Genomic DNA, 26251 nt, shown 5'->3' with positions numbered 1-26251 from the left:
TCCCCAAACCTGAGTAAATGAGGTTGGGTGGAAGCAGAGCTTTTAAAACAGTGGTTTAGATAACTCAATTTCAATGTAAGGCACCATCTACTACTTCATTTTAGCAAATATTATTAAGAAAAGTTTTGTATAAATAGCATTATAAACTTGATGCTTAAATTCAACACTATTTTAATGAAAATGTCTAGAATTTAAAGTCACACTTCTAAAAGCAACCAATAATGAGTTTGAAGCTCAGTTTCCTGAGAATTACCACAAAGCTTTGAATTTGTGAAGTTCAGCAACCCTGACGGGAAAAAAGGAGAAAAAATGTGAGCCATACGATCTTCTTACTTTCTATTTAGGTGTTTGGATTAAGATAGCTCCTGTACGAACAGGAACCCGGAGTTGTGTAAAGCTAAAGAGAGAAATCAAGCATAAAATTTTAAGGATTCTGTTTCCGGCTTTGCCACTTACTCTGTGGCTTGGGCTAATCATTGGACTTTTCAAAACTCCTACTCCATATTTTAATGGGGATACCAAGCCTGCATATGTCATTGATTATCCCAGTAATCATGGGAAAAGGTATGTCAATATTAAACTGTCGATTATTATCACTGAAATCTTCCCAAGAAGAATATTTTTCATCACCTTTCCTATTTCTTTCACACGGTGCTCCCCCACCCACACTGGAAAAACAAAAGTCACTGACTATATGGTTACTTAATCAAAGATTTTCAGCAAATGAATTGTCACCAAACAATGCAAAGGAGATTCAAGCCATTTTAACAATTGCTTCTTCAACTTAACATATGTGATTGATCTTTCTGGATATAAATGGCCACAACAAGAACAGGATACAATTTACTGAAGTCACGTAGAAGCAGATGGAACTGATGCAACTGATTGCCCCTGAGTTGTTGTCATCTGTGGATCTCTGTCACAAAGGAGATGGCATTAGGTGATCTCTGGAGGCTGACAGGTCACAAGACAAATTAACTGCATGGAATGAATGAATGGAAACCTCCCAAGCCTTGGGCAATAGCTATAGGAGCTGTTCCAGCCGTTAACTCTTGAGGCCATGGAGGGCTCTGGTCACCAGAACGAAATGGAAGGGGACTGTTAGGCAGCCTGGGGCAAGCACCAGGAAAAGTAACTTAATCTGAACTTTTCTCAGTACAGTTTGAGCCTTATCAGATGTCCTGGGAGCATTGACTGGCAGGGAGGAAAATAGGACATCATGACATCATGACAAACAAAAATTCAAAAGTCAGAAAGATGTATCCCTAGGACTTGAGTCAAGGTAATAGTCTGATCTCCAGGATATCCTAGACAGGAAGTATTTCAATACTGGGCACACGTGATTAAGCCTGGCACTTATAAGAGAAAGGATGAAGTCCTAATATACCAAGCTTGTATCAGAACTTGTTTTCTTTTTGTTTTTAATAGAAAGATGATAGTGAAGGATTCAGTCTTGAAGGTGTTGGAGATGCTTAGGAAACTAGAGAAGCAAGCCCATCATTCCTCTCTGATACTACTCTAGGGTGGAGAACTTGAACTTCTATCACATGGTTAATCTTGCATTAGTAGAGTCAGCCTGTAAACACTGCAAATGCAGGGGCTGTGCATCATTCAACTTGAAGCCCAGCCTACCTTTCTGACATTCAATTCTGCAAGCAGCACCTTGTGTATTTTTAAAAGGGTTAATGGGACAATTACAGTCCATATTGTTTCAGCAGGTCTTGAGGTCATAATCGATATTCATAATCTCTTTTGCTTTAGTTGGGCCACAATTGCTGCAATCGTCCATTTACCTTTATCACAGAAGCATCAGAAGACAACCCAGTGAATCCTGTGGGCCCCAGTTTTATCCCTCTGTCTCCCCAGGTTAGAGTAGCAATATTAACGTGAAATGGTTACTGGAACGAATTGTCCTAGCAGTATAGCAGTTCCTTTCCTTGTCCAAAATGACAAGGTTGTAATCATAGCTACAGGATCAGTGGAAAACTAACTATGTACTCTGGTGGAAACATTTCTCTTTTTTGGAATCATGATTTCTATTTGAGTGGAAACCAAGAATGTGAGAACAAAACCATGTATTTCATAAGTGGGTCTTTGGGGGTAATGCTATGAGAGTGAAAGTAAGTGGATGGAAAAAGGTATAGCAAGCAAGCACTAAACATAGTAAGGTTAGAATGACTACATTAGTAGCCTGTAAAACAGATTTCAAGACAAAGTATGTTACGAGAGATGAGAAAATATTACATTATTTCAAAATGATAAAAAGGTTGATTAATCAGGAAGACATATAAAGGAATAAATAAGCAATCTGGCAATCAAAACTTTCTCAGCAATTGATAGAACAAATTGATGAAATATTAAAATTAAATATAGAAGATATGAATACTACCTATCACCTTGACCCAACTGATATTTATAGAATACTACAAACAAAAATGGCAGAACACACATTCTTTTCAAATGCACATGGAACACATACCAAGATAGACTATATGCTGTGCCATAAAAAAAGTCTCAATACACTTCAAAGGAGTTGGATCATGCAAAGAATAACCTCTGACCCCAATGAAATAAAATTAGAAATGAGTAACCCTAAGATATCTAATTAGACCTAAAATATTTGGAAATTAAACTACACATTTCTACACAATCCATGGGTCAAAGAAGAGATCAAAAGCAAAATTAGAGAATGTTTCAACTTGAAGGAGAAAGATGCAACATACTGAAATTTTGGGACTATGGCTAAAACCAAGCTTAGAAGAACATTTCTAGCTTTAATAACTTATATTAGAAAAGAAGAAAAGCCTAACGTCTGTGACCTAAGTTTCCCATTTTGACATACTATGAATGAAGAGCAGAATAAACCCAAATCAAATACAAGGATGAAAAAAAAATGATACAGCAAAACCAAATAAAATAGCAAATCGCCAACAAAAGGAGAAACTAATAAACCAAAATTTTGCTGTTTGGGCACCAGAGCTATGGCAAAATCCAACACTTAAAGTTTCACTTGCATCTCGTCTCAATCCACCACAGTGTGAGTCTTAGTGATTTTGATGTTCCTGCTTGCCAGAGGGTCATTACCCCTCTAACCAGCTGCATTGTGATCCTTATGCTGTTAGATCCAGTACCATCGTTTCACCATAAGGTGTTTTCTAATTCAAGTTCCAGTACCAATTTTCTTAGCTCTGCTTCCCCCAGAAGCAGAGCCTGAGAAAACCTTTGGTGCAGAGACTTGATTGGGAAGGAGATTCCAAGGAGTGGTAATGACAGATAGGAACTTGTGAAGCAGGGATGGAGGCACAGCCAATACTAGGAGGTGTTTGGTTTTCACTCTGGTAGGCTCTTCGGGGGAGCCTTGTGAAGTGTGTCTCAGAACTGATCACTCTGAGGACAAAAGGAGGAAGCATTCTCCACCAGCTCCCAAGCCCTCTGGGTCAAGTTTAGTGCTGTGGCCACAGTTTCCTCCTTGTGTCCTTGCTTTCCAGGTGTGAGTGCTGAGTGAGTGTGCCAGCCTGTTTCATGCTGCAATATTAGAAAGACTCCTGGACGGGAAGCAAAGGTATGTACTCACCTGCATGACTAAAGTGAGGTCGTCTCAGGTTCCACCTACGTGGGACTAGTTTGCACAGCAGTAGAAAGAGATGGGTTGAGAGCATTTCAAGGGATGTACCAATGGTATCCTAATCTAGGCACTTATCTCTCTGCCTAGGACTACTAATTTTTATTAGGAATTTGCATTTTATGATTTTAAAATTGTTGTAAAATAAATGGAACACGTGTATTAATAAATGTAGCTGATTACTAACACTTTCAAGGATGCTACAATGTTTGCAATTATTCAAATATTTTTATCATTCTCCACCCTATTTCCAGCCATGATCATGTGCTTCTGCCTGTAAATCAACCTCTTCCTCACACCTGGCCTCTACCACTATGCAAATAACCCCATCCCATTACTGTCACATGTCACTATGTTTAGCTCCTCATATGTCAAATCTCTCTGAATTCTTAAGACTTCAAAGGAGAAAGAAAGCTTATATTTATATGTGCCAGGCACTGTTCTAAGCACTTTCACATACATATGCAAAATTATATGTGTACAAATGTATTTTTTAATCCCTATAACCACCCTGGAGGTAGATAAACATTTCATCTGTAAATGAGGAAAAATAGGTTCAGGGAGATTATAACATATAAATTCACTCTGTAAGTAAGTGGTAGTCCTGAGATGTAAATCCTTTCGTCCTGCTCTTTTCTCTATACCTTTATTAATTCTTAAGGCTTGAGTACCTAACATGATGCCTGACAGATGTCAGACATGCAACAAAAGCTTTAAAAATGAAATAATAGGAATGATTTGATTAGACAGATAAGATGACAAAGCAAAATCTACTCTCAGTCCTTTGTACAGATGAGGATAGTCAGGTAAGGATGATAAAATGGACCACAATTTTATTAGACCCATAACTTTCCTACCTTTGTAAATAAATATTTGTTTTGGCAAAAATTTCACACTCAGTAGTACAATGACTGACTTGGTCCCTCTTTACAATACAATGTGTTGTATTGGGTCATCCATGCTCTCACCACATATACTGAAACATTTATTTCGAGAAAGCACTGTTAGAGCTCTGTGGAATCACCTCTAGAAGTCTTCTGCTATGATGACAGACACTTCAGAAATTATTGATGAGTAGCATTTACAACTCTAATACAATGTCTAGAGTCTACATGTATCCTCATCTTGGTAAAACAAAAAATAGCTATTGTATCCAGTGTTATACAAAATACCAGTTTTCAATGTCTTATTTCTCTCCTAAGAATCATTGGAAACTTGAACACCTAAGTTGTTCAGGATATTATTTCTATGTAATTTGAAACTATTTAGGAATGGCTTCCAGCTATGAAGCTGATCAATCCACATCCAAAAGTAAAGTTTTTTCTTTCTAGTCAAAATAAATGAGGCTACTTTATAAATTGTCCTTGGTCTCATTGCTTAACATATACCATTTAGAAGGAAAAACTTATGAAACTGCATAGATATAAAATTTGCTGCTATGTCTAAAGGTTATAATTTCTTATTTCAGTCAACTATTTATCAAACTTGTACTATATATACAGAATTGGTATGTACTCTCCACAGTTTAATGTAGCTCAAGTAACTAATATGGTTGATTGGAAATATTGGTTGGCTTTTAAGTCTCGGAGGAAAAGAAAACTCTTCACTGAAAAAATACATATTTCATTTAGGCTGGTCGTTCAAGGACCCGCTAGTAGAATTTCACAGCTGGAACCTCTCTTTTAACATGCAACATAAAGCAGAGCTTTCTTATTTCTTATTCTTTTTATGGCTTGTTTGACTGTATTGAAAGATATAGTCCACATTTAGGAAGTTTCCTTGATAGAAAATTTTTTCAGCACAACACACAACAATCCCACATAGCAACTAATGAAACAGACTATGGGATAAGGACTGCATTATGGTCCAATAATTGTTGTACTAATGTGTACCACTAACATAAGTACTATATTAGTCAAATGCCTAGAAACCTGTTCACCTCCGTTCCTGAATGGAAAATTACAGAATTATGCTCCCTCTAGGTTCATTTATACACAATTAAACAAAATGTGTGTAATTTTCCAAGTGCAATAATTTGTGTTTCACTAATTTTTTGAGTAGCTCTGTTGACTTGAATAAAAGACTGCTGAGATGTTTCAGGTCTCCACTGAGTTTGGTTTGTACATATAGAGATAGGTTCATTTAAATTCAGCTAAAATTGTCAGACCGAAAAACAGAAGATTAAGCACCGTGCTTTAAACCAAAGGCCCATTTTACATGGGTGTGGGGTCAGAAGTGAGAGAAGAGGCCAAAAACATTTGCCTTTACACTTTCAGCCATTCAATTCTGAATGAAGATTTTTTTTCAAAGATGAAGAGGAAAAACATTCCCCACACATCGGATGAGTCACAATGTTTCCCATGCAAGTAGAAATTCCTCATTTTATGTTCATATAATACCGTAAATTAACAGCCATAGTATCATTTATGTGCACAAACCATTTACCTTTTCAGCAGACAGATCATTTGTTCATCTCAAAGGAATTTCTGAGAGCAGAAAAAGTAGAATGTGTATGGAAGAGGAAATAAACATTTGTACCAAAGAGAGTGCCAGGAGTTCAGCTTACAACTTTTCGAAAGCTTGTTGATAAATACGACTTCAACTGACTTGTCACACTTGGCGATAAAACAACTGGATATCCCTCATCTAAATGGGAACCCAATCCCCAAATCCCCTAATCCAATGTGGATAGTGTTACCCAAAGGATTATCCCCTAATTCCTTCATTGATAGGTATTAAATAAAAATAACTATTAAAATTAAAATTCCCGAGTCTAGTTTTGGGTGAGTTCAAGATTCAGGAGAGGAGAAGGGTTTGGATATGTGCACACACACACTAATATGACAAGATGTCAGCATTTTTAGTTATGGCCCTTTACTGAGAGACAGTGTCCTCAAAAACATATCATGGAAAATTATACCCTGTATTATTCCAGGGGATCTTAGGTATAGCAGAAGGTGATGGAGGCAGTGGGTAGCCAAAGAAATGAAATCAGGAGGGCAGCAGTCTTGGATGCAAGAACCTAGAGGGAGGTTATCAGAATTCTAAAACACCAGCTGTACCAGTCAGGGTTTTCCAAAAAGCCAGAAAGAACAGTGTGTGTATATGTATATACATACTTACATACCTATCCACAAACATACATACATATATCTACATAAATAGCTACATATATGCATGCACATATATACATGTTTATGCATGCATTTATATATTTACTTATTTTAAGGAATTGGCTCTTATGATTGCAGGGGCTGATGAAGTCTGTATTTGTAGGGCAAGCTGGAGGCTAGAAATTCCAGTAAGAGTTGATGTTGAAGTCTTACATCTGAATTCCTTAGGCTGGAAACACAGGAAGGAGGAGAGTACGGGCTTGAGGCAGAAGTCCTTCAGCATCCCTGAAACCTTCAGTTGTAGCAATTGGATGAGGCCCACCTACCTTATGTAGGGTCCTCTCCTATACTTAAAGTCAACTGATTGTGGAAGCTACTCCCATCTATGAAATACCTCCGTGATCATTTAGGTAAGCACTAGACACCATGACCTAACCAAATTGACAATAAACTTAACTATCACACTTGACTAAGGAATTCTAGGGGAAATTAGCTTGAATTGCATCCATCATCCATGTGGAATCTAAGCCCCCTCTTGATCTAGAGGTGGAGGGGACATCACCATCCCAGGGTCCAGAGAATGGAGGAATAAAATATGGACTAGAGGGGACTTACCAACATTCTACTGTAAACCTATTGTGACGAGTAATAGAAGAAATTTTAGCATAGAGGTGGAGAAAGTGGCCACAGTAGTTGCTGAGGGCAGGGAGAGGGTAGAAGAGAGGTGATGTGGGGGCATTTTTGGGATTTTGAGTTGTCCTGAATGATATTGCAGGGTCAGATGCTGGACTTTATATATCCTGCCATAACCCACTGAATGTACTGGGGGAGAGTGTGAACTACAGGGTAAACTATTGTGTAGTGCAGCAGTGCCCCAAAATGTGTTCACCAAGTGCAATGGGTGTGCCACAATGATGAGGGAGGTTGTTGGTGTGGGAGGAGTGGGGTGGGGTTGGTGGGGGTATACAGGAACCTCTTATATTTTTTAGTGTAACTTTTTTTTCTGATGTGTATATCTTCAAAAAATACAATTTACAAAAATGATGTGGTGGGGGGTGGGAGTGGGTTATATGGGAACCTCTTATGCTTTTTGTTTTTTTATGTTTTTCAATGTAACATTCCTTGTGATCTATTAACTTTAATTTTAAAAAATTATGTTTTTTTGTTTTTTTATGTTTTTCAATGTAACATTCCTTGTGATCTATTAACTTTAAAAAAAAAAACGCCCAATACTGTCTCTCACATTCTCAATAAGTATCCTCTCATAAAATCCTTGCTCTCGATCATTCTCAGGATTTCTGTCACCTCCATCCCATGCAAAAATTACATTCAGCATCTATTGGAGTGTGTTCTCTGTGGAATCAACGTGCCTAGAGACAAAAATGAGCCTTTCTGTGTTCAGTCCCCTGTCTCGCGAAGGAATGGGGGTCTTCAGGCTTACCTATGAGTTAGCTGATGAAACTCGATTAGAGGTGAGCAGTTTAAATAGATGAGGCAGGGTTACTTTTTAAAAGAGCAGGGCTCACTTTTAGCAGTAGTTTTTAAAAAGGTGGTAGGTTAACTGAGACCAAGCAGCCCAATCCCTGAATGACCGACCACTTTAAACAGAAGACAGCACTCTGTCCAGCAGGTGCCCTAAGATGGAAGGACTGACGGACTCTCCAGGCAACAGAGCCTGCCAAGCTCTGAGACAGGCTGGTGGAAGTCCCTTTCCTCCAGGTGAGTGCCCACCAAGCCAACTCCTCTCACTCCCCTTTCCTAGCAACGGTGTGAGTGAGCTGAGGGCCATCTCTACCCTTTTCTTCTTTCTTGGTCTAGGAGTCTCTTCTTTCCCCCCACGATTTCCTGAGCAAGACAGCTCACATCAAAACTCGCTCGTGTCTTACCTGCCATCTGCTGAAACTGTGCATCTCTGCAAAACTCCTCCATTCAGGAGAAAATATCTATTGATCAAACAAACTTTCTTCCATGCCTGAAACTTAAATTATTATTCCTGAAATCAGATGATCTAAGATGGGATGTCAGTGACCTCTCTTAAGCCCTAACTTTACTCTAATAGCATCAGTTATTTGTTCAATTGAGCAGCATCAAAGCAGTTGAATTGCATCCTGAAATATCTTGCAAATAGGTAAGCAACACTAGGGTAAAGGTTTTCAAAGGAGCCTTCCTATGCTCTGCCTTTTATCTTAGGTTGCTCTCTGTGGGGGAAGGTGGCTCTTAATACAAGTGAAGTCTTCCCCTACTTCTGAAGCAGCCACTGTGTGACATCCCCAGGGCAGAACAATTAGGAATAGTACTTATATAAGTTTGAAAGTTCTTTGCACTACTCAGACATTTCTCTGGACACCACATTACAGCAAATCAATGACTCTCTGCCCTCTCCTCTTACAGAATAGAAGGTCCAGTCATTGTAGGGGACAAATCCATGCGCATTCAATTTACTGTCTTTTGAAATGCAAGGGTAATTGCAGTTGGGCTTTGGACCCCATACATAACAGAACTCCTCTGTGACCTAGCCCAACTCAGCAGCAGCAGGCTATTGTTTTTCTTTTTTTAGTACTGGTCCCCCACTATGCCTAGAAAACAAATATCACCCAATTATTAACCAAATGCCAATTATCCTCAGGAGTCTCCAATATCTCAGAAGCAGTAACATAATAGGGAAAGAAAAAAAAAAGTGATGAACTGTGAGTTCTTGTCCAAGTCAATGGATCGTACAATCTTTGGCATCAAGCTTTCCAATGCGCAGGTTAACATTTCCTGAGACATTAAGTCAAGTCATACCGTTCACAGCTTGATTAGTAGATATAATCACAACCAGGCCTGATGTTTTGGACTAGTTTTTTCCAGCCGAAGTGAGCACTGTTATTACCTTGTTTTCCCTGGTTTTCATCTGATTTACATAGTAGGAAAACAAAACATTATAAACAAGAGAGGGAAAAGTAGGCTAAGGAGAAACCTTGGCCATAGATCTGACCTCAATTTCATCTTACCTTCACAATATCACAAATGTACTCTGGAAGCAGGCGTCAATGATATGCAAATCTAATTGCAAAAGTAATAAACAGAAGCTTACATAGATGTTTCTCTAGTAGTTAACTCTGTTAAGGTCAGACTGGAAGTTGTCTAAATATCTAATCTCTGATTAAATCGATAGTAACATATTTTAGATGTAAGAAAAGGTTAGCGTGTACAAGGAAGGGGTTACCTTAGAATGCCATTTCCAGACTCCGAGGGCATGACACACACAAAAAACAGTCTGAAGACTAGGTGTTTTTTGTTTGCTTCTTTGTTTTTTTGGGGGGAGGGTTTACACCTTGATCCACGTTAAGTGTTTTCATCAAAATCCAATGCCTTTTTTATTTGGTCATTTGCATTCAAAGAAAGGCAGGATGAATTTGTAAAAACAGCACCTGACTTAAGGATTCAGTTACAACTTTAACACAGTGGTTCTCCTAGAAAGGTTTCAGAAGTTTCAAAGCAGCAGAAACAGTCATGGGAATTTTAGAAATGCAAACTCCTGGGCGCCACCCCAGACCTCCTGAGTCGGGAACTCTGGGAGTCGGCTAAGCAGTAGCATTTAATGGGCCCTTCACATGTTCCTAATGCACACTAAAGTTTGAGAACCCCCGGTTTAAATCATATCTCCAAGTGTTCAGGTAAAGAGGATCTTTGTTCCATCTAATGTTCCTAAATTTGAGGTAAATACAAACAAACCATCATTCCTAGCTTTTATTAACTTGCTACTTGAAACAACTGATTTTATTAGCTTATTTAGACAAAAGGCATTAAAAAGAATTAGGAAGGTTAGATTAATGATACGATGTTTTCTTAACTAAATGATCTATAATTCAGGAATCCTGAAGACGGGTCTGATCTAGGGCCTCTTCTCCTCAGCAATGTTGAACTCTTTGATGTGGGGGGTTGGCCAATGGAGGATGTTTATAGCAGCATTCCTGGTCTCTACCCACTAGATGCCTACAGCACCCTCCTCTCCCACCCATCCCCAGGTGTAAAAACCAGAAATTTCCAAGTGTATCCTTGGGGGCAAAATTGCCCCTGGTTTAGAACCACTGATCTTGTGGGTATTTTAGAAAGACTTAATTTGTCCATCAGCTTTCAAAAACCCAACACCTATTGGGCACCAACAATGAGCAAGGCGCTGGGAATTGTGGTATTCACACTGGACATTGGAGTGAATATTTCAGGACATCAAAATGAGCCTGATTTTCTCCAAGTGATCTGGGAATAAAGCACTGTAGTGTGACGGAAAGAGCAGTGATCATAAGCTGGGTTATGTAGCTTATAGGCTTGTCTCTATTACCAATTTCTGGTACAATCTTAGGAAAATCACAAAACCATGTGGGACTAATTTCACTAACACGCAAACTGCGGCTGCCGGGCTACATGGTCTCTAGGCATTGTATATCGGTCATATCCAAATGTAATTGATATTAATAAATAGTCAAGAAGAACCATGTCAAGCTCTTTCACATATATTCTTTATTTTTCTATGGAAGTGTCAACTTCACATGGAAGACGTTATTTCAATATTCAAAAAGTAGATGCTGCGACTCAGGCAGTTTGTGTAACTTGCCCAGTCGTGTCACAGAGTGGTGTCTAGGCATGCTGACTAGGGCTAGTGCTTCCTACACTGTATTAATATTGTATTTATTATACCAAAGCTGAGGGACCACTGGGCAGGTGTGAAATGATTACCCTAAAAATATAGCCTAGGAGAAAAAAGGTCAGTGCCAGCTACCTTGAAAGGAACAAGCAGTTCATTTCATAGACCTAATTTAAATGAAGACAACAGAACACAAGTCTGTGATAGGACAGGTTGTTTGTTTTCACTCCACAAAACACATACTGAGCACTTTCAAGCATTCTGCTGGTACTCCAGGATATGGAAGTTTCTAGATTCTGGCTGCCTTCAAGGAGTTCAGTAGTCCACAAAGAGCAGTTCCCCTGGAAATAGTCTTCCCTCAAGTATGAGTGGAACAATCTTGACAGGGACCGGCTGAGTAGGCTTTCTTCCTTTTGCACTCCTAAGGAAACAGATGGCAAAGGAAATGGCAATAAGAAAAGACAATCATGAAAGCGTTTGCTTTGGACACATTCTCATGCCTTTTTCCCTTTCAAATGAAAATAATGAGGAATAAAAATCCTTTGGCTTACATATAGATCTTTATCTGCCTTATCCTCATTGTCTCCAGAGGCAGATGTTACCAAAAGTGGTCCAAGAATTCTGATGGGGTAACTTCCAATTTTAACCCCAGACAGCATAGATAAGAACTTGAGAAACATAGGTGGACGGAGGGGGGTGGGGTGAGTATAATCGCTTCAGTGTTCTGCTTTTAACTTCAGGGACACTCACAAGAAGTTGTTACCATACAAAATTTTTTAAGAACTTTTGTTATCCGGGATTTTAAAAATTGAGGTGAAGCGGCTTATCAAATTTATTTCAGAAACTTAAGTGTATCGCAGACAGTACATGGCTGACTTGTAGTCATTCCTTGGAAATCGCCGTGTTCCTGATCTTTTAAAAGCCATGGTTTATATAGCATTCTTCAGATTTTGTCTGACCATGTGATTTACCCGAATTTCAGCAGAGCTTTAAAACTCCCATTTCTGCTTTTATTACTTTAAAAAAGGACATGGAAGATTTTAAAAAAGATAAAAGTGGGTTTCATTGGTTTGGTTTGGTTTTTCTGAACTTGAGGGAAAGCTTTGTCAGTCAATCTTGGCACAAATTCCAGGAGGATCTGGGAGCTTCGCTCCTGGCAGTGTCTTACGGTCATCTGGTGTCTGCTGGGGCAATTGTCTTGCTTTAATTTTGGTCACGAATGGTATTACGAGATAGTGTGCGTGGTTGCGTAGTTTCTTTTATTTTTAAATTTATTAAAGTGTATCACTCATACATAAACCTACCTAAGCAATAAGTGTACAGTAATAGTTGTGAACTTACAAAACAAACATATATAACATCAGACAGGACTCTCACACCTCACCCTACCACTAATACCTTGCATGGTTGTTAAACCTTTTACAGTGATGATGAAAGAGCATTGTCAAAATATTACCACTAGCCAAAGTATTTTCCCCAACCCACCCTATTATTATTATCTTTATGTCATTTATATAAGAGCATATATCAACAATGTTGAGGGGAAAAACACACCAAATATAAGAGAAGGACTATAATTAGTAGTAAGATTTTGACAATAGTCTTTCATAATTTGTACCAAACATCTCATGACAATGCAAGGTGGTGGTGGAGGGTTGAAGTATGGGAGCCCTGATGATGTTACGCGTGTTTGCTTTGTAAGTTCACGACTTCTACTATACACTTACTGTGTAGTTTCTTTTGATGCTGTTTCTCTTGCCACTGCTTATATCAACTCATTCTGACTCGGTAGAAGACTGAATTCTGTCCCCACCTGGGGAAGACTTGAGGGAAGAGGCTAGGGGGTGAAGTGCCCCAGGGGAGGCAGGTGGGGTCTGGACTGCTGCGCCCTGAAGAGCAAAAGGCAGTGAAGTGCGTTAGGGTTTGGAGGCAGAACCTCCTGGAGGAGGTGGGCAGGGATCCTTTTCCTCGGTGTCTCTCTTTCGCAGAGAAGGTGCTGAAGGCTGGGAGCTCACACCCCGTGGCTCCTGTCCTGTCAGACTTGAAATGATTTTTCCCACAGGCTACCCAGACAACTGGTCCCTCACTTCAGCAGCTTTTGCGTTAGTTGATGGCTGAGAGATCATTCTCTTTGTAATCCCATGTGATATTCACAGAGACCTCATCTGAGAATTATAGGGTGTGCCCACCCCCTCCAGTCTCCTTCCCCCTTCCCCATGCAGCCCCCCTGAATGGACAACCTGGAGGCTCTAGTGATCATCGTTCAACATACACACCTTCTGGGGAGCTCATCTTGACTTTTGTTGTGGTGGTGGCTGACAAAGTCATAGCATTTTCTTGAAATGCATGCTTCATGGTTTTAAAGGTGTTTTAAAGGAAATTGGCTCTGGACTGCAACTATTCTAATCCCACCCTTTTGATTCTGAAGGAGGGATGACTTTGAGTTCACCTACAGAGACACTGTCCAGTCTGCAATACAACCTGGGTCTCCTGCTACTTAGGCTGCCAGGAGAGTGAGAACGGAGAGGGATATATGATTGAGAATTCACAAGATTTCTGGTACAGATGGGACACAACTATACAAAAACATCTTTGGCATTAATGAAATATGAGAATCTTAGAGATCTGATTATTTCGATAAAAATACATTTTAGGTAGCAAGTTACTTAGAAAATATTATTTAGAAGTATAATTATTTAGAAATAGCAGTTTAGAGGTGTTCGTAAATTAATCTAATAGCATTTTTAGAAACATAAAAACTTAGCAGGATACTTTGGGTTGCACAGTATCTCTAAGGAAGCAGTGAACACCACCCCTTAGACCCCCACCCCGAATTTCTTCAAGCCATGGACCATGCAGTTCAGCGAACATTCCAGAACAATAACCGTCCCTTTATTTTACTTTCTCTCAGTCTGATTTTCCCTTCTACCAGCGCAGGTACACATTTAGGCGTGTGGAGAAGTGAGGTGGCAGTTACTTCGCTTGCCAGTCCAACACCGAGGTTGTAAAAGTTGACTGTAACTTCTGAGGAACTGGTCCGAATCCTAGCTTTTTAGTGTTTATTGAATCATAGCTCTTAAAAGGTGATGGGGGTAGAGGTCTCAAGACTCTTTCTTGGAGGAAGAAATATTTTTTTCAAAGTAGAAATGTTAATTTTATTTCAAAATTCTTCCCCACATGCACTTTTTTGATGAAGTATGCCAGCCTTACATCAAAATAAAATTTTAAACCATTAAAAAAATAATTTACCTAAACAGGTATTAAAGGAGTAAGTGAACATGATGAAGGCACTGTTTTTAAACCAGAAAAATAAGCATGAAAACTGGAGTGAGTGAAATCAAGCACGATGGATTAACATGTACATGTCAGATACTCAGCTAAGCACTGAGACAGAAATTTCTCTCAGGAAACTTTCATTCTTTAAGTGTGGGCAGGTCAGAGAAATCAGAGTTTGCTAGGGAAAATGTGAAATAAATTATAGAAGGACTAGAAAACAGTGTCAAAATCTGTCCTCAATTAGGTGAGTCATTGGACCTACCAGCATGATATACTGGCATATTGACAATGCAATAAGAGTTGGGGTGGTAGAGGGTGGGGTTTAAGTTACTTGGTTTAGAAAAATAACAGTAGAGCAAATTCCCTGCAGGTACCCTACCTGTGACTCAATAGAGTACCAACAATTTCTTTTATTTTCACCCACAAACCCTTGTTTCATATAATCGAGTTTTTCCACATGCTCTACCATTAACAGAATAAACAAATACGTAAAATGCACTTGTGCAGATTTTATGACACTTTTATTTAAAAGCCAATCTTAGGCCTTGAGGAGTTTTGTTACTATTTTAGGCACTAATAAAAATGTGGATAAAAGAAATCTTAAATTCTGTTTCCCTGGGAACTTGTGAAGAAATGAAAGTAATATAGAAGAATGAAATCCCCTAAAAGATGAATACATCTTAATCTCATGTGATTTGCGAGGGAGTTAAGGCGTTATGTTGGAAGCAATACTAACCTGAGATTATACCAAGGGTGTGTCTTGAATCACATTATGATTTTCATAAGGCCTTTTCACCTCTCTGAGCATCAACTTTCTAGCTTCATGAAATGAATGATTTTGACAAAATAAAATCTAAAGTCACTTTCAACTATAAAGTCTCAGAGATCTTTTTAAAATCAACTGCAAAGTGAGATTGGGCTGGAAATGTGTCTTTCCTACTGGAGTCAGTTTGAGGACTGAAAACTACTTTCTGTGACAAGTCCCTAAGCTTTCATTTATGTCTTTGGAAACTTTTTCTGTTTGCTTAATAATTTATTCCTATGCTAATAATATCTTCCTGTCAACAGGCTAACCAGGCTAGAAGAAAAGAAACCGGGAGTAGACACAGAAGTACTCTAAACCAGCTTGGTTTTATGTAATCTCCTTTAAAGAGAACTTCCAAATTCCAGCTGTGTACTGTTTAAATGTCTCTGTAAATGAAACTGACAGAGGGAGAATAGGATCCAATTAACAAGAGTTTCCTTCCCCTGCATCTGATAAGTTAGCATCTGTGCTTTCTGATAAAGGCACTTTATTTATTTATTTTTGTGACATTTGCACTATTCATTAGTTCCTTTTTAGTACAAATAGCTGACTCCAAAAAATGCCCCAGGGCAACAATGAACTGTTAAACAGGTAGTAGAGAGGAATCACCTGAGAAGGAAGTCTCTGCAGGTAGATGTTTAGATTTCCACATTTTAAAAATATGTTAAAATAAGAAAGAAAACTTTATTAGTCATCTTGGATATTTTAATACTCCCAAACAATGATTCACTTAACACAATCAAAATATGATGGTGTGATAAAGATGACAATGTTAATTACTAATGGGTAGTTCTCAGAGGATTCCCTTAGAGGTAAACCTGGTACTTAAGAAAAACACTGCCCTCTTTTGCCTTGTGTTTGTGTGTCCCTGTGTGGGATAAGAGCACACTTTTTTCTTTTAACCTCATTTCCAAATGTTAAGCCCTCAGGTTACATTTTTGTTTGCAGAATTCTCACCCCTCCCTGGTTATTCTGTCAATTTCCCCCTGCTCTATTATGTCCAACAGTGTTCTCCACAGTCCCCATCTGTCAGCAAACACCTCGATGCCTTCTGTCTCTTTCTGTCTTTCATAATACTCCCTTCTTCTCTGTCCTAAAGGAAGTTACAAGAAATCAACTCACTTGTAGTTGGTCCTCTTGCTGAGAGGTTTCTGGAATTCACAAGCGCAACCCCAAGTTACCATAAGGCCAAAGCTAATACCTCCTTTATGTCTGTGCATCAGCCTTTTCTCTTATAAGGCTTGTGCCATCCAATTATTTCACCATGCTCAGTCAATCCTTTCCCTTTATCTATTTATCAACTCTTTTAAAAGCACATGCCTCCTCTTCTAAGTGCTAAGCAATTTGATCCTTGCATTTGAGCTCTCTAGAGAAACAGAACCAACAGGATATATAGATATACATACACACACATCAGGAGATTTATTTTAAGGAACTGACTCAAATGATTGTGGGGATGGCAGACCAAATTCTCGAGGGCAGGGCAGCAGACCAGAAATTTCTGTTAGAGTTAAGGCTGAAGTCTTGAGTCTGAAGTCCATAGAGAAGGACAGCAAGCTGGAAACTCAGCCAAGGAGAAGGTGCTGTCTTGAGGCAGAATATTTTCTTCTTCTGGAAACCACAATTTGTGCTCTTAATGCCTTCAACTAATTGAATGAGGTCTACCCACATTATGGGAGGAATCACCTTTACTTAGAGTCTGCTGATTACAAATGTTAATTCCATCTGTGAAATATACCCACAGCAACATCGAGGTGAGTGTTCGACCAAACAATTGGACAACAAGCTAGCAAGTAGACACACAATGTTAGCCATCATAGTCCAGAACTTAGTGCTTGATGTGCTTCCCTCCTTCCATACCTTGTAGGTTCTGAAATAGTCTTAATCATCTGCCATTTCCACAACGGAGGAACTAGAACTCCTAACCAAGGGAATATTGTCACAGCAGGATCACTACAGTTTTGTAGAGATGGGTTCCAGCCACAGTAAGGGTGTTTTTCTTGGATGGCCCAGTATTTTTCCTCTAGAGAAGAGCAAAATTAAAATGAACAACAAAAATCGAATGAAGAAGTTATTTAGGTTTGATTTGTAATAGTGAGTTGAATTAAATATCTACAAAATGCAGATCCCTGTAGAGCTACTCATTATTTGTGGGAAAGGTGTCAGTTTTATATTCAGCACTAAAAGGCTGTCATTCAAAACAGTGCTTGGTTATTAGTCAAGCAAGATATGTGACATGCTTGTTTATTACTACTAAGCAAGCAGAGAGAGGGTGTTATGTCAGATGTGGAATGAACTTCACATATTGTTGAAGCAAGTCAGTGCTGGAGACAGGAACACGGAAATAAAGTAATCTTTCATACAGGGAGGGTCTGGGTCCTTGCCTCTTCAAACATGGGCAGTGCTGGGAACTTCCAATGTGAAGAGGTCAGCAATGCCCTTTCTCAAAAAACCACTCTGAATTTGGACAAAATTGTCCAAAACAATAATTCCAGGGTTTAGGAAAGTAACTAAGGGCAAATTAAAAAGTTGCATTTATTTATGAAAAACTCTCAACCTTCAGGTGAGAAGAGTGGAGTCTGCCCCATTCTTCTCTGGGGATGTCTCATTCTGCTCAACACACAGCTCACTTGACGCTGGTAGTGATACTAGGACAAGAATGGCTGTAAAAATGAGGAGCTTCATTGCTGGAGGGAGATAATTTGATTTGGCACAGGGCAAAAATCCTACATCTATTGGCATTGTCAATAAAAGTAATAAACTCAATGGGAAACCAAATAGGAAACATGAGATTGGAGTTTTACTTGGGGTAAGTGGCAGATGACGAACTGGACAGAGACTTAACCAAGAGATCCTAAAAAGGAGAGGGACTCAGAAGGAGTAGATAATCTCTCCACACATGCATAGCCGACTTGGAGACTTCCAAGGAAGTTCTAGGATGGCCCAGCAAAAGTAAAATCCAGCACAGACTTGAAGATTGCATGACATCAAAATGTACACCCCAGACTATACACAGATCCATTAGGAGAGGATGGAAGCCTTATTGGTTTGAGTGTTTGAGCACAACATCTAGACAAGGGACTAGCTAACTACTAAGCTAGGCAGAGACAGGTGTGATCCTTAGGAGGTCAGGCTAAAAATTAAAAATAAGAGTCAAAAATAAAATTAGAGACAGTGACCACATGGTGTGGAAGAGAGCAGGAACATAGATTAAGTCCAGGCAATTTACTAAAAATAAAACACAAACAGTAACAACCTTCAGGAAAAAAAAAATCAGAATCCAGAGTCACTGTAATGAATTATCTAAAAGTTTTATGTTTTCAACCAATAATTATAGGACATGCAAACAACAGGAAGATGCAACCATTACATAAGAAAAAAAATTTATCAGTAAAACCTGTCTCTAAGTGAATAAATATGTTAGTTTTAGCAAAGTCTTCAAAGCAGCAATAATAAATATGTATGTTCAAAGAATTAATAAAAATAGTGTTTAAAGAATTAAAGGAAAATATGAGAGTGACTCAACAAAAAGCTAATGGTAACAAAATATAGAAACTATGAAAAAAATGAAAGGGGAATTCTGGGATTAAAAAAGACAAGACTGAAATGAAAACTTTACTACCTAGGCTTAATAGCAGGTTTGAGAAGGCAGAAGAAGCAACAATCAGTGAATCTAGATAGTTCCAATCTGGAAGTATGCAATCAGAATATCAGAGAAGAAAAAGACTGAAGAAAAAGAAAGAGAATCAGAGACTCATAGGACAACTACAAAACTATCAACATAGGTGTAATGAGAGTCCCAGAAGTAGAGGAGAGTGAGAAAGGAGCAGAAAAAAAATTGGTTAAAAAAATTGTTTGTAATTTCCCAAATTGGATGAAAAATATTAACCTACAAATTCAAGAAGCACAAGGAAACTGTGAAGGATAAACACAAAAAGATCCACACATGATTGCAAAAGTGTTGATGACAAAGACAAAAAAGGAACTCTTGAAAGCGGCAAGAGAAAAATGACTTGTTATACACAGGAGAACAGCAACGTTATTAAAAGTTGGCTTTATCAGAAACAACAGAGGCCAGAAGGCAGTGGATTGTGACATAATGTCATAGGAAACAAAAGCAAATAAACCTGTAAACCAAGAATTCCATGTCCAATAAAACTATACATTACAAACTAAGGTAAAAAAAAAGCATTCCTAAAAATACCTTGCTTGAGAGTATTTATTGCTAGTAACATTGATTTACAAGAAATGGTAAAGAAAGTCCTACAAGCTGAAAAAGAAAGACACCAAATGGTAACTCAAATCCAAAAGACAACATGAAGATTATTGGAAAGGGAAAATAGATGGGTAATATAAAAGAATATACAAACATCTTTTTCACTTTTAATTTCTTATGTTCAAAAAAGTCATGTACAATTATTACAATTCTATTGATGGGTTTATAACATATATAGATGTAATATATATGGCAATCTGAGCATTAAGGAAAGGGGAGGAAATTGAGCTACATTAGAGCAAAGTTGCTATATTTTACTGGAATTAAGTCAGTATTAACTTAAGGTAGATTAAGAAAAGTTAAAATGTGAGTCATAGACCCTACAGCAACCACTGAAAATATACCAAAAAACTCAGCAGGACAACTAAAATGGTACACTAAAAATACTTTTATTTTTTTCACACAAAAGAAAGCAATAAAAGAAGAAAATAAATTAGACATACAGAAAACAAATGGAAACTTGACAGACATGAATCCAACCACATCAATAATTACATTAATAGAGAATGGACAAAGCACCCTAACCAAAAAGCACAGATTATCAGACTGGACAGAAAAGAAAGACCCAACAGTCTACAAGAGAAACACTGTAGATTTATAGACACAATTAGTTTGAATGTAAAAGGATAGAAAACTATATCATGCAAATAGTAGCCATAAGAGAGCTGTAGTATTTATACTAATGCCACAAAATTAGACTTTAAGACAAGCAAAAAATATCACTAGAGAAAGAAATATTTCATAATGATAGTAGGGGCAATACATTAAGGGAGATACAATAATTATAAACAAATATGTACCTAAAAGATGAGTACCCCAGAATATGTGACACAAAAATGGACAGAAATGCAAAAATGAAAGGTGAAATAGCCACTTCAACCATTAGAATTGGAGTTTTGATACCATATTCTTAATAACTGATAGAACAACTAGATGGAAAGCTGTACACTTGAACAACAGTCAACCAACTTGACCTAACTGATATTTATAGAACACTCCATCCAGCAATGGTAGAATATATAGTCTTTTTAGACACACACAGACTAGTTTCTGAGATAGACCAAATGCTACATCATAGAATGAATCTCCAATGAATGTACGCACTAATAAAGAGGTTGTTGATGTGGGAAAAGTGTGGGGTGTGGGGAGTGGGACATACAGGAATCTCCTATATTTTTTAATGTAATATTTTGGGTGATCTCTGTATCTTTTAAAAATAAGTAAAAAATGTATTTTATAAAATGAATCTCAATAAATTTAAAAAGGATGGAAATTATTTAAAATATGTTCTCTGACCAAAATGGGATTAAATTAGAAATGGACGGGCAGCGGACCATCCATCTACCACATGGGAGGTCCGGGGTTCAAACCCCAGGCCTCCTTGACCCATGTGGAGCTGGCCCATGCGCAGTGCTGATGCGTGCAAGGAGTGCCATGCCATGCAGGGGTGTCTCCTGTGTAGGGGAGCCCCACGCGCAATGAGTGTACCCGGTAAGGAGAGCCGCCCAGTGTGAAAGAAAGTGCAGCCTGCCCAGGAATGGCGCCGCACACACAGAGAGCTGACACAACAAGATGACACAACAACAACAACAACAACAAAGAAACACAGATTCCCATGATGCTGACAACAACAGAAGAGGACAAAGAAGACAATGCAGCAAATAGACACAGAAAACAGACAACGGGGGCGGGGAGGGGAGATAAATAAATAAATAAATAAATCTTTTTAAAAAATTAGAAATGGATAACGGAGAGACACTTGGGAAATCCCTAAATATTTAGAAATTAAACAATATATTTTTTTAAAAATCCATAGATTAAAGAAGAAATAACAAGGGAATTTGGAAAGCATTTAAAATGAAAATGAAAGCTCAATACATCAAAATTCATATTAAATGATATAACATGGATGGGCCTCTAAAAATTATGCTATATTTAAATAGTCAGATGCAAAAAACCACTCGTTGCATGATTCAATATATATGAACTATCCAGAAAAGGCAAATCTATAGGGACAGAATGCAGATGTAGCCTGGGGTTGGGGGTGACTGCAGAGACTGACTGTAAAAGGGCAAGAGAGAACTTTCTAGGTGATGGAAATGTTCTAAAAGTATTTGTGAGGATATCTGCATAACTCTTTAAATTTGTTAAGGAACATTTAATTGTAAATTTACCGAGATCTTATTTTATTGTATGTGCATTATACCGCAATAAAACTATTAAACAAACATAAATACATCTATTAAAAAATTTTTTAAAATGTGGTCAAAACCTGGAAAATCTATTTTTATGATTGTTAGACATACTTTTATTTCTGAGAATTAACCCTCTTAAGTCTTTGAAGTAAAAACCAAGTCTTAAACTAACAATTCCTATATTGCAATACCCCATTCTTCCTAGAGAAAAAGGCAGGATAGCTATGGCATTTGAGGCATTCAGAATGGGTAGTCAGTTTTTTATGTGTTTCTATGTATATGGATAGGTAGAAGCTCTCTTATCCTATTAATTTGGGGTCAATAGTTGACTGGCAGCTTGAAAAAGTTAGAGTGGGCACAAAAATTTAGTCACATGACCTTTAAATATTTTGTTTTAGCTTAAAACTTATAAATATAATTTATAATTTGGAATAAAATGGAATAATTGTTCTGCAATTGTTTAGATGTTCAATAAAAGCTTTTTATTTGTGTCTGGGTCTACTTTTTCAGCTCCCTATTATCTCATTGGATTAGCCACACACATAATGTCATACTTTGTTTTTATTAAAGAAAAGTATGGACTTGTGTATAAATTTGAGACACTAATCCGTCTAGATTGAAATTAAAATTCCTCACATACATCAGCACAAAAATTAGGGATTCATAATTTTCTAGACTTTTCCAAACATTCAACTGTGCTTTCAATGAAATATATCTTAGCAGATGGTCTGCCTCTCTTTTTGTACTTCTATGTCTTACATTTACAGGAAACTTAATTAAATTACATAATCACAATAACAAGAACCACTGAAGTAAACAGGTCTGTGAACGAAAAAGTGAGGTATGTCTAGAATTGAGCTGGTGGAAGGGGAAATTGTCTGGTTTATAATCTGACCAATAGGTTAATGGATACTTAAATACCTCAAGCATTTGAAAAAGACCTTGCACCTAACTTGTCTTCCATGTCACTCCCCGCATTCTCTTTGGAGAACCTTCCCAGCGCTTGTGTTGTATCAGTTATTTATCTCTACCCTGATGCTGCACAATACTTGCAATCCTTCAATAGCATGTGAAAATAAGCCTTTCTTATCCCCTCCTCTGGAGCCAGTGGGGTAGGCTAGGCTGCTCTATGGCTCTCCATGGCCTTCTTCCTGTTAGCCAGTTGAAGAGGTACAGCTCTGCTCTTCTCTCACCTTTTCACTACCAGCAAGCCTGCCTAAGTGTGTTCCCAGGGCAAAGGCAGAGGAGCAAGGAAAAGCAGAAAACACAAAGACTTTTTCATCCTTGCTTGCATCACATACTCTAACTGGTCTATTCAAGTCGCATGGCTGGGCTTGGGCCAAGTTGTAGGACAGAGTGCCTCATCCACCATGGAGAGGTCTGTCAAATTTGTAGAGCAAAGGCCAGAGTGGGGGCGATGAAGAATCGGGGCCACTTTTAGAAATCAATCTCTCCCATGCCACTATCCTGGGGATGAAATTCCTGTCCATTGCCTAACACCCTAGACTTTTGGCCCCTTTTCTTCCTCACTCCCCTGAACTCCTTCCATTGTCTTCTCACTGCCAGATCCAATGGCCTCATCCTCAGCTTTATCTGCTCAACTCTGTGATCCAAGTGCCGAAAACACAAGTGACGATTCAATCATTTGATCTGTCCCCTTCTCTCCTTCTCTTTCTCACCTCCATGTCCATTTTCCATTCTCAATGTGATTGTCCTGTCCTTGAATCTTTATTCACTGTTCTCCAAGTATTCAGCCACCCATGGACCCATTTCTTTCCTGAGCAACTTGGGACTCGGGGATTATCACCAAAACCTCTTCTTGGTTCCTTTGTTCTGCCATATTTCCTTGGAAAAACTTTAAGCATTAATGAAATCCACTAGAAAAAATCACAGAGCTTTGTTGAAGCAGAGATGGCTAGCTACGTGCAAAAGATTTATGCACCCTTTTCATAGCATAGAGTTGTTATGAACCAGCTTCTCAGCCAAATTCCACATACATTTCACACGTGGACCATGTCACTGAGTTTTGGCAAATGGACTGGAATCCACGTGCCATCTCTACTCGGGGCACTAAAAACTTGTGTTTCTCATGTTCATTCTTTTTTTCCGCCTGCTGGCTGGATGCAGTCTTTAGCCACAGACTCCACAGTCAAAAAGGATGATAAATCCACAAGGTGGGAAGACCCTTGGTTACTGGGGGAATATGAGAAGTGACACTTAACAAACAGGAATAACTACAATGGAATCTATCATGATAGGAAGTATAATTGTGTTAGGCCACTGGAATTTTGAAGTAGCCTTCTTCAACCTACGTTACGCACCTTAAATAATCAATATATATATATATATATACACATATCAGTGGTATGTAATTTGCTGAACCCACAATATGGTCCTCAATCCTGAACTAGTTTCCCAGTCAGTTTTCTTCATTTTCTCCTTTCAACAGCTGCCCGCACTATTACCTCTTCTCACATCCCTGTCAGCCCATACCCCCTGTCTCCATCAGCCAGAAGATAAACTTACTTTCTTTTTCACAAAATAATAGTTTTTTCTTTCTTCTCTGAAATAATGGGCCAAGAAAATATGAAATGTTTCCCACTTTATAGTGGCTGAGAATGAATCTTGTTCTTTGATCATGAGTGTTTAAAACTGTAAGGAAAATAAAGGCTTTCAGGAGATGGTGGGTAATATTGGCTTTGTTACATGTAAAAATGTCAATCATAATTCACTGAATAAACCAATTATAATTGGCATTTCATTAGAAGGCTTTATTCAGACTCTTCAATAAGAAAATGACATAATATTTTCTTCCTTTAGTAACTAACTTTTGGAATAGGATTAAGATTTTCAGTAGTTTTCAACCTTTCAAGGTTTGTGTCCTACTTTCAAAGGTTGGAATATTACTTAGCACCCCAAAATAATGTAAAGTCTCAAAATAACATTTAATAAAGCAAAATTACAATCTGATGTAGTAGTAACTAAAAAATGTCCACAGTTATTTAGTTACTCACTCTTTGAGAAATGTGTTTTGTACAGAAGATTTTTGCCTTGCACTTGCTCTGTTAGACTCACAGGGAACAGTCCAACAATTTCCCCTAAACAACAGGCTCTTTCTTTGTTAGCAGCTTTCCTTTAGACCAAAAGTAAGTCTGTTTTCTCTTGCTTACGGCAGACAACAGGTTGAATTCTGCTGTACTGCACCTCACAGCATCTGTCCCATTAGGGGTTTTCTCTGAAAAACATTTTCCTAAAAAACACTTAATTTAAGCACCCCTTCCTTTAAATCCTTTCACTTCACTCTCATATTTGCGAAGCGTTCTAGTCACACATGTGGGTTATAGTGTGCTGGTTGAGGATACCAATCATAGAGAAAGTAGAATGGGTAATCAAGACAACAATGGGAATTGTTTTAGTGGTAATTCCATAGGATACTAGCGAAGATTTTCAGAATGCAAATTACTTTGTATTATATAAGGGCATCAAAGTGATGTCTAGTATAGAGTATGGAAAAATATCATGTCCAAGAGAAATTTCTATTTACTTCTAATACTAACATGTTTTGTTTTTAAAAAGAAATTCAATATACTGTTAGTAGTCATAAGATAAATTTCTTTCAGTGATGAGATTGTATAGAGCATTTCAATGCCTGTAAGTGTCAAAGGATTAAAAGAGTAGAACAGACTGGGGTAGAGAAGCAAATCTAAAGTAATGCCTTATCTGGCTGAGAAGAGTCATGAAATGTTAAAAGCCTATGTTTCTGTCCTTTCTGAATTGCATGAAATCGTCAAGAAGGAATAATGACCATCTCAGAAACCTATACAAAAGCAAGACTGTAGCATTAATTTACCAATCAACGAGCCATTTCCCTGGACCCTCCAAGCAATTGAGAAGAACCAGACATCATTATTAAACAAAAAGCGCCATCCTAAATGCCAAGCATACATCATAATTCTAAATAATAATACCTTGCATTTGTGTAGCACTTGAGAGTTTAGGAAGCACTTTTCTGTACATTATCTCATTTGTCAGTCTCTAAAAGAGGAAGAAAAATTTAAGGCAAGAAAAGGGATTAATATCAGTGCTGCACTGGATAAATGAGGGTGAGTTTCTCAAATAATAGAAGTCCTCAACAAATCTTCATCAGAAACTGATGAATTGCCCATCTCAACTTCATTATCCTTATCATGATCACTTATGAGAGAAATGAAAAATTGATGAGCACCGTCATAATCAAAGAGAATAAATGTTTCCCTGTTAAAGTGAATGCATAATCTTTCCAGGAATAAAATAACAATATTCATTCATTATTAAATTCTGATAATGCTGACACCAAA

Source organism: Dasypus novemcinctus, chromosome 22 (genome assembly GCF_030445035.2).
Source record: "Dasypus novemcinctus isolate mDasNov1 chromosome 22, mDasNov1.1.hap2, whole genome shotgun sequence".
Lineage (NCBI taxonomy): Eukaryota > Metazoa > Chordata > Mammalia > Cingulata > Dasypodidae > Dasypus > Dasypus novemcinctus.
This window is presented reverse-complemented; position numbering follows the sequence as displayed.